A 10,291-nucleotide genomic window follows, 5' to 3' on the forward strand; every position below is an offset into this window, starting at 1 on the left:
AAAAAAAAAAAAAAAAAAAGTTCAGAGAGCATATCACAAGTTTTAGAAACTCCATGGCCTGCTATTAAACCACCTCCATGAGCTTCCCTCACAAGTAGCTCACATATGGAAGAAGATGGTATGCAAAGTTTGCCTTATCGGAACAAAAATCCATCTAACAACAAGTAATTATCCACAATGAGTCCTTTTTCACAAGATTCAACAAAAGGAGCAAAGAACATGTCATCTTGATTGTAACTATTCGAGTTTCTGGAATAAAATAAAAAAAATAAAAAAAAAATAAATACTTAAATGTTCTCATGTAATCTCCCCAGAAATATTCCTATTTCTCTAAGTTTCCTTATCCTAAAACCCTAGAATGCTTATTGGGAAATGTCTTGAGATTATTTTTATATTCTTATGCCCAATCTTTTACATCCCTTGAAAGCGATTTTCTCTCCAAATTTTCTCTCGAAACATTAGGATTGCTATTTCGAAAAAATAATTCGAGTGGAAGTAAGATATAGATGTCGGGATTGCCATGCTTGTGTCGAAGACACTGCATGATCGACGAAAACAAGAAGTTGCACCGGGGGTCATCGGTGACGGGAAGGCATCGGAATAGGTGAAGGCGTCGTCTCGTGCCTGTTAGGAGAAGTGAAAGTCGAAATCGAAGCAGGACAGCCGCATCGTTGACGACGCAACGACAATTTAGGATTTCGAGTCAGCGTTGATAGTGCCAGGGGTCGTCGGTAACCCGCCTCACGCTTAGCCTCCAGTTCGGCCCAAACAGTGATGGGCCGCGTTTCTATCGGTGGCCCAACTCCATAGACACACGTCCAAAAGACCTGGCGGCTTCGCACACGTATGTCGGCTCGGCTCTGTCAACTCCCACGGCTCGGCTTGGTGGATTAGTTGGTTGACTCGATATTGCTATAATATATCGATCTCTATGTTTTCAGCCCTTCTGAAACCGTTTCTGTCCTTATTTTTACTATTTGAGTTCAGTATGGTTCCTAACCATCAAAGACAGATTGTGCTAGGAGTTTATTTTGATAAATAGCATGAGATTTAGCTAACGTTATGAAAGGTTCTTAAATTTCTATGTGGTTATTATAGGACGAAATTAATAGTTGGAATTAGCTTGTTGTGAGTGACTTTGGCCAAGGCCATCAAGGTAAGTGACCTTACTGTTGGAGTTAGCTTACTACGTGTTGTATGATGGTGCGTGCCCTGTGGCCCCTGCATGCACCATATTTTATGTGATTATGGCTATATGATGTATGTATTATGTGGCTGTTTACGCTATAGAAAGTTATGGATTATGTTGACTGTTGACTGTTTACGCTATGAAAAGTTATGGATGATGTTGACTGTTGACTGTTTATGTAAGGACCAGGCTGACTCGATGACTCTTAAAAGACGGGTAAATTTTTCATAAAAATAAAACAACCTAGACTTAAAACATATCAAACAAAATAAAGTTTATACAAAGTATTTTAAAACACAACACAAAGTTAAAACACAAGTTAAGGGACAACACAAAAGGGTAGAAGGATGACGGGTGAGGTTTGTCTATGACACCTGCTCTAGAGTCCACTCCCGACCTCGACTAGCTCCTTATTTCCTGAAAAAAAAATGGAGAATAAGGAATGAGTACAAGACTTAGTAAGCAGCCTACTTGTAGGCTCTTAATCGTGTCCTTGATATGCTAGGGTACCACACTTTTTGTTTTCTTGTTCTTGTTCTTGTTCTTGTCGTAAGTTCTTGTTATGTTTCTTAATTCGTTCTCCAAGACACTCCCCTTAAGATTTACGGTACTAGACATAAACTTGTCAACCTGTGTCCGAGGCTTCATACGACCAAGCGACATAGTCTTAATACCTACGCTCAAGGCTTCTTACGTTCCAAGTAGCGTAGCCTAAGTCATACACATGACGTACCGTGGGAGGTCTTAGGAGATTCTCAGTTCATGGCTAGGGTAACTTGCTCTCTTCTTGCCCCATCGTGGCCATAGGTTCTCCCCATGATAGACCATAAAGGTCACGTGATCGATACATGCATGAACATTGCATAGACCATAAAGGTCACATGATTGATGCATGCATGAACATGGCATAGACCATAAAGGTCGCATAATCATAGACCATATAGGTCGCGTGATCGGTGCATACATGAACATGGCATCATGCAAATCATAACATGGCGCAGGGCATCTCATCTAGGTGAGGGGAATGAGGCCAAACATGACATCCTGCAAAGCAAACACGGTGCACGACATCCCACCTAGAAAAGGAAAAAGGCCTCCTTAGAAAGCACCGTATGATGGGAGTTATAGGCCACAATTAGACATGCTTAGAGTAATACCTAGCATTCTTGAATTTTGAGTCTTGAGGACTTTGGTCCCCTATGTTTGAGTGGTACCTAGCATTCTTCTTGTCTTGGTGGTTGTATAACTTGTTCTTGATTCTTAATCTTATAAGTTTCTAAGATTCTTATTTTCTTGAGGCATAAGTTGTTATATACATTCGTGATCATATGAACCCATCGTAATAACTAGCATGAGTTATTCTAGAAGGTCATAAGTTTATAATGGGCTCCTTAGAGGGTTCTAGAAGGGTCTTGAATCTTGGCATGTTTTCTTTAAGCGTTTCCTTAAGTTCCATCTTGGCTTATGTTCCAAACTTACTCCTGTTGGGTTTTATGTCCTAAAACTCATAGTTGGTAAACAAAAACATATTCTATTTTCAATAAAGTTATTATTGTTGTTTATTCAGTAAAGATTGTTATTGAATAAAGTGAACTTTACGATCCTTAATCTAAATCCAATAAACTAAGAACACTCTGGCTATAGTATGATTACTTGAACTATATGTAGAGACATAAGAGTGGATCAAGTTCAAGTATATAGTCAAAATGATCTATAGTATAAGGATAAGGCTGAGTACCTTATTATGGGAACACTATGGATGCGGCCCACTTTTGTATATGATATAAACAATGTGATCACTAAATTGTACATGTGGAGACATGTGAGTGAGGGCGTCCTATGCAATGAGTATTGCATAAGATCGGATCATGAAGAAAACCACTCTCACTTTATTATGTCGTTTACTGTTGAGACTGATTTTCTTTTCATTCGATAACCTAGGTAACTCGGTTTTAATCCTGAGCTAACCATGAACTCCTGTTTATTCGAAATTATCCTTAGATTTGCATGGGTGAGAGTGGCTCTAGTTCGCCGACTTAATAGGCCTCCCATTTCAAGGGTAAAACTGGGTGAATGGTTGGGGACGTGGGGTGCAAGACGGAATTCACTCCTACCCACTTTTAGGGATAGAAGAGAGGTAGTTCCCTTAAGCACTGACTCCAGGTCTTGAATAAGGGGCCCCACCCTCTCATTGGCCTGAGAGAGATTTGGTTTACTGGTTGGACCACAAACCAATTGTTCATTAGAGGATCAATGAGACATAAGGAATAAGAAGTAACTTCAAGGGTAAAACGGTAAATTGATCCAGCTCTAGTTATGAACAACTTGTGAAGGATCGACTTACTAATCATGGTTATATCAAATGGATAGAAATATATCTATAGTGAGGAGAGTGCAACTACTAGGCTATAGTGGAGTGTCCTAGTAGTTAACGAATGTTGGTTAACAAGGTTAATGAGTTTAACCGGTTAATCTTGGATCGTTAGAGCCCATGATCTATAGGTCCATTAGGTCCCTCTGCTAGCTCATATCGGACTAAACCATAGAATAGTGTGATGAGTGAGTTCGAAGTGTTCGAATTCAAATTAGGGAATATGCGCTATATATATACACGATATATTTAACCGCATTTTTGTTTTATTTACGAATTAAACAAAAAGAGAGAATCTGAGATATTTAAATAAGATTTAAATATCTTAATCAATTATGTGTCGAAATTGATTGGGATTGGCATTTGAATTAATATTAAATATTAATTAAATAGTTTAATTAATCATTTAATGTTACCTTAATTTGAAATTAATTATTCAAATTAATTGTTGAATTAAAATGAAGAAAGTCAAAATGTTGACTTCATTTAATGAAAAAATCCATGTTAGTGGAATTTTGAGGTGTCAAAATTTGGTTTAACCAAACTTGCATGCTTGCCAAATAAACTTCACAAGTTTGAGTGAAATTTTGAGGTGTCAAAATTTGGTTTAACCAAACTTGCATGCTTGTCAAATAAACTCCACAAGTTTGAGTGGAATTTTGAGTGTCAAAATTTGGTTAACTCAAACATGCATGCTTGCCACATAATCCCAAACATTTGAGTGGAATTTTGAGTGTCAAAATTTGGTGATCTCAAATTTGCATGAACATGCAAACATGACTCTTTAAATAGAGTGATCATGGTACATGGAATGTCTTCTTCTTCTTGGTGAAAAACCTTGAGAAAAATCTCTCACAACCACTCTCTTCATATATACAAAATCCCTTCCAAGTTTAGTCACTCACCGAATTCCACAATCCTGTTCTAAGGCCGGAGGATAGTGGAGAAGACACTAGTGGTGGTTTGAAACCGGTTCGTGAGGAAAAATGAGTTTGAACTACAAAAGGTTAGTATTCAAACTCATTAAGTTTTAATACTTATGAACATGCTAGTTATTTACTATAATTGATGTTCTAAAAGTGCTTAAGATCCAAATTGCTTCTGGATGTGTTATATTAACACCATCAATTGGTATCAGAGCAAGTTTTAGACACTTTATTTACATTAATATGATCATGGTGGGGGCCATTTCATGAATGAAATTTTGTGGTTGCTAAAGTGGATGGTTTTGGTTTTGACATTTTTTTTATGCTTTCATTTGATATAATTATTGTAACAAGCCTAATGTGTATGGGCTTTAATGAATGAAGAAAGGTCTGTAATTTTTACGGAGTCATTAGAGTCTATTTTAGGTTGTAATTGATCGAAAGTGGAAGAGATAGCAAGCTGAGTCGAAGAAGAAGATGGAAGAGGCGGTTCGGGTGTTTTTTCTGCCTTTGGAATCCGGTTCAACGTTTTTAAGGGTTGGTTTGTCCAGTTCGTGATCCTCGGGAGCGGTTCAAGTTATTTTTAATTATTAATGTAATAATTTAATTAATTGCTTGCTTTAAAATGCCAAAGCCAATCCACTTTAGCGTGTTTAATTAATTATGCATTATGAATGTATGTTTTAATTAAATAGAAAATGTATATGCATAAAGTATGTCATATAGATTTAAAATCCCACCATAGGCTAAGCATGTTTCATGCATGTTATAAGTGTTATAATGTATAGTATGCATGTTTAGGGTTCCATGAGTGATAGATATAAATTGTTATATTATTGCATGGTATGGATGATTATAACAAAGCATGTTAGATGCATGTTATAGGTTATTTTTAACGTCATAAAACGAGATAGACGTTAAATCTATAATAAAGATAAGGACATGCTCACTTAGGGTTAAGAACCAAGCACGATCAATTTTAATAGTTAAAATAGGTCGATGTCTTGTAAAATTGTGCTCACAAGAAAGCTCATCTGGCACGATCTTATCTAAGGCTGGAGGTACTTAAGTTGACGGTTTACGAAACACCTACTACCTAGAGATCGGACCAGTACTTGAGCTTAGTTAGCCCAGTTTTATGAGCATGCTTGAGTGATGTAAGTTTTGGAAAAATCACCTAGACTTAGGTTATATTAATTAGCCGGAATATACCTAAGTAATGAGTATACCCAACCGTCTAAAATACTTAGTGGGAGGAAAAAGATATATAAGATACGTTGTTTTCCTCTTCACATTCTCTAAAAAATTCATACCGTGAGATTCATGCTCGGCCTCGTGTTGCCCTGGGAGCGTCCTCCATTCGGAAGGTATTTGCATGAGTCAATAACAAGGTGAATAGAGAAAGTATTTATAGTAAGTGGGAGAAGGAAGTATATCAACACGTCCTATGGTCAACATCACTAGGTTGCACCATGAGATTCCCATGTTCCGCCTGCATGTTGCCCTAAAGCAACTACCCATTCAGAGGGTCGTAACATGGGAGTCGAAACAACGCAAACTCTAGAAATGGATAGGATTTCTTAGGTCCGTTCCCAACTTTGGCTTTTTCATTCGATAGCATTGTTGGGACCGATCTCTGAGGTCTGAAAATGGTGGGTCACACTTACGAAGTATTACTAAGAGTTAGTATATTCTTGACCCAAATCTCGATAACTAAAAACACTATAGGAACAAGAGTTATTCTGGGATTAGTGTTTAAGTTAAGAATGTCTTGGTTTAGTGAATGAGTGATTGACTACCCCTCGGTAGCAGTTGCTTTAACTCACTAAAGTATCGTTGCAAATTAATAATTTTTGGGTACATTATTACATTTGCTAAAACTGATTGGATTAAACAGGATTAAGTCAAATCACTAATAGAATTTTCTTGATATCACAGCATGACAAACTCATAGTACAATTACTCGCCTCTAAGAAATTAAACGGCGACAATTACGCAACTTGGAAATCAAACCTAAACACAATACTGATAATTGATGATTTAAGGTTTGTTTTAACTGAGGAGTGTCCTCCAAATCCTAGCTCAAATGCAAACCGAACAATTCGGGATGCGTATGACAGATGGATAAAGGCAAATGACAAAGCTCGAGTGTACATTCTAGCCAGCATATTTGATGTTTTGGCAAATAAACACGATGTTATGGGTACTGCTAAAGAGATTATGGAATCTCTAAAAGGGATGTTTGGACAACCGTCCTTCTCCCTTAGACATGAAGCCATAAAATACATTTACAACTGCCGTATGAAAGAAGGTACCTCAGCTAGAGAACATGTCCTGGACATGATGGTCAATTTCAATGTGGCAGAAGAAAATGAAGTTGTCATTGATGAGAAGAGTCAAGTCAGTTTTATCATGATGTCTCTTCCGAAGAGCTTCTTCCAGTTTCGCACCAATGTGGTAATGAACAAAATAGAATANNNCTTGACTGCTCTTCTCAATGAGCTACAGACTTATCAGTCCCTTTTAACGAACAAGGGACAAACAGGAGAAGCAAATGTTGCTATCTCCAAGAAATTACTACGAGGATCGTCCTCCAAAAATAAGTCTGGACCTTCAACTTCTAAAAGTTTTGATGAAGAAAAAGGGTAAAGGGAAAAATAAGATTCCTACTAACCGCAAACACAAGGTTCAAAAAGTAGATAAAGGAAAATGTTTCCATTGCAACGAAAACGGGCACTGGAAGAGAAACTGCCCAAAATACCTTGCCGAGAAGAAAGCCGAAAAGACACAACAAGATAAATATGATTTACTCGTTGTAGAAATATGTTTAGTAGAGTATGACAACTCAACTTTGATACTAGATTTAGGGGTGACTAATCATATTTGTTCTTTTTACCAGGAAACTAGCTCCTGGAGAATGCTTGCGGACGGCGAGATAACACTCAGGGTTGGAACAGGAGAAGTTGTCTCAGCAAGATCAGTAGGAAATTTAAAGTTGTTTTTTGGAGATAGATTTATTATATTAGATAATGTACTTTTTGTTTCTGAAATGAAAAGAAATCTAATATCTATCTCTTGTTTATTAGAACAATTGTATAAAGTATCTTTTGAAATCAATGAAGTGTTCATTTGCAAAAGAGGTATTCATATTTGTTCTGCAAAACTAGAATACAACTTATATATGTTAAAACCGAGCAAAACAAAAGCTATTTTAAATACTGAGAAGTTTAAAACAGCTGAAACTCAAAATAAACGACAAAAGATTTCTCCTAATACCTATCTTTAGCACTTAAGACTAGGCCACATTAATCTTAATAGGATTGAGAGATTGGTCAAAAGAGGACTTCTAAATGAGTTAGAAGACAACTCTTTACCTCCATATGAGTCTTGTCTTGAGGGTAAAATGACTAAACGATCATTTTCTGAAAAAGGTTATAGAGCCAAAGATGCATTGTCTCAGGCATCGTACATCGACAAAATGTTGATTCGATATAAGATGCAGGACTCTAAGAAAAGATTATTACCTTTCAGGCATGGAGTTCATTTGTCGAAGGAACAAAGTCCTAAGACACCTCAAGAAGTTGAGGATATGAGACACATTCCCTATGCATCAACGGTCGGTAGTCTGATGTATGCCATGCTATGTACCCGACTCGACATATGCTATGCTGTGGGAATTGTCAGCAGATATCAATCCAATCCAAGACGTGTTAGGAGAACGAGGGACTATATGCTAATGTACGGTGCTAAGGATCTGATCCTTACAGGGTACACTAACTAGAATTTTCAGATTGATGTAGATTCGAGGAAATCGACATCAGGATCTGTCTTCACTCTGAACGGAGGAGCAATAATATGGAGAAGCATAAAGCAAGGTTGCATTGCTGATTCCACAATAAAGGCTGAGTATGTTGCTGCTTGTGAAGCAGCGAAAGAATTTGTATGGCTTAGGAAGTTCTTAACTGATTTGGAAGTCGTTCCAAATATGCATTTTCCCGTCACTCTTTATTGTGACAACAGTGGAGCAGTTGCAAATTCAAAAGAACCAAGAAGTCATAAGCGAGGAAAACATATTGAGCGCAAATATCATCTTATAAGGGAGATTGTGCAACGAGGAGATGTGATCGTCACACAGATAGCTTCAGAGCACAACACTGCTGAATCATTTACAAAGCCCCTCACGGCTAAAGTGTTTGAAGGGCACCTAGTGAGTATAGGACTATGAGTTATGTAATCTAGGGCAAGTGGGAGAAAAGGCATGAGTATGTGATGCCCTAGTTTATTGTATTTCTCTCTACTCAACGTTATAAAACCCCACTAGAGTTTTAGTCCAAGTGGGAGTTTGTTGGGNTTGGTAAACAAAAACATATTCTATTTTCAATAAAGTTATTATTGTTGTTTATTCAGTAAAGATTGTTATTGAATAAAGTGAACTTTACGATCCTTAATCTAAATCCAATAAACTAAGAACACTCTGGTTATAGTATGATCACTTGAACTATATGTAGAGACATAAGAGTGGATCAAGTTCAAGTATATAGTCAAAATGATCTATAGTATAAGGATAAGGCTGAGTACCTTATTCTGGGAACACTATGGATGCGACCCACTTTTGTATATGATATAAACAATTTGATCACTAAATTGTACATGTGGAGACATGTGAGTGAGGGCGTCCTATGCAATGAGTATTGTATAAGATCGGACCATGAAGAAAACCACTCTCACTTTATAATGTCGTTTACTGTTGAGACTGATTTTCTTTTCATTCGATAACCTAGGTAACTCGGTTTTAATCTTGAGCTAACCATGAACTCCTGTTTATTCGGAATTATCCTTAGATTTGCGTGGGTGAGAGTGGCTCTAGTTCGCCGACTCAATAGGCCTCCCATTTTCAGGGGTAAGACTGGGTGAATGGCTGGGGACATGGGGTGCAAGACAGAATTCACTCATACCCACTTTTAGGGTAGATCCTAAAACTATTTACCAAATTTCAACCTTCAATTTTACTCAAAGATCATGCATCAAATTCTCAGAGAAAAATATCTCAATTCATAGCAATAGGGAGTCTCCGAATCTTTTTTCAAAATCTCTTATCATCCTCCTGGTTTTTGCAACATCGCTCTTAAAGATCGAGTAACTCCTCTTCCCTCGCAAAAATTGAGAGGCTCTGATACCATTTCTACGCTTAATGACTTGAGCCCTTGCAATTTACATGAGCTCTATCATCCTAGCTTAATTTACAAAACAATTTTTAATGTACATACAAATCCATACTCATCAATAATTAGATGAAAGTGAAAATCCATACTCATCAATAATTTGACGAGTGTGGAAATCCATAATCATCAATAATGTGATGAAAATGGGAAAAGTGAAAATAATAATAAAAGGTGAAAATAATAATACAAATGGGAAAAGTGAAAATAGTAGAGGAAGAGATAGTAGACAAACAAACATGATGAGATACATGAGGAGAAATGTTTCATCCTAAATGGATCATTGAGATCATAAATCGTGTCTTCATCTTCTTCTTCTACAATGAAGGAGAAGACGTCGAACCGACTAATACGGCCTCTTGAAGAAGCATTTGAAAATCAGCTTTCAAAGTTGTCTAGGCTAATGCAGCGAGTAGCTTCGACTTTGAATTAAGGAATTCGGAGGTCCTCTTCTTGGATAAATCCTGAAGGTGGCCATTCTCAGATAGCCAGACCTTTACCGCTTTGATGTCTGTGTGGGTATAAGTATATTTATCCCACCAATTGATTTTGATAGTTTTGAAGACCTGTTTTATTTGGTTTTCGG

The sequence above is a fragment of the Cucurbita moschata genome, unplaced genomic scaffold, assembly GCF_002738365.1.
Source record: "Cucurbita moschata cultivar Rifu unplaced genomic scaffold, Cmos_1.0 Cmo_Scf00076, whole genome shotgun sequence".
NCBI classification, from domain to species: Eukaryota; Viridiplantae; Streptophyta; class Magnoliopsida; order Cucurbitales; family Cucurbitaceae; genus Cucurbita; species Cucurbita moschata.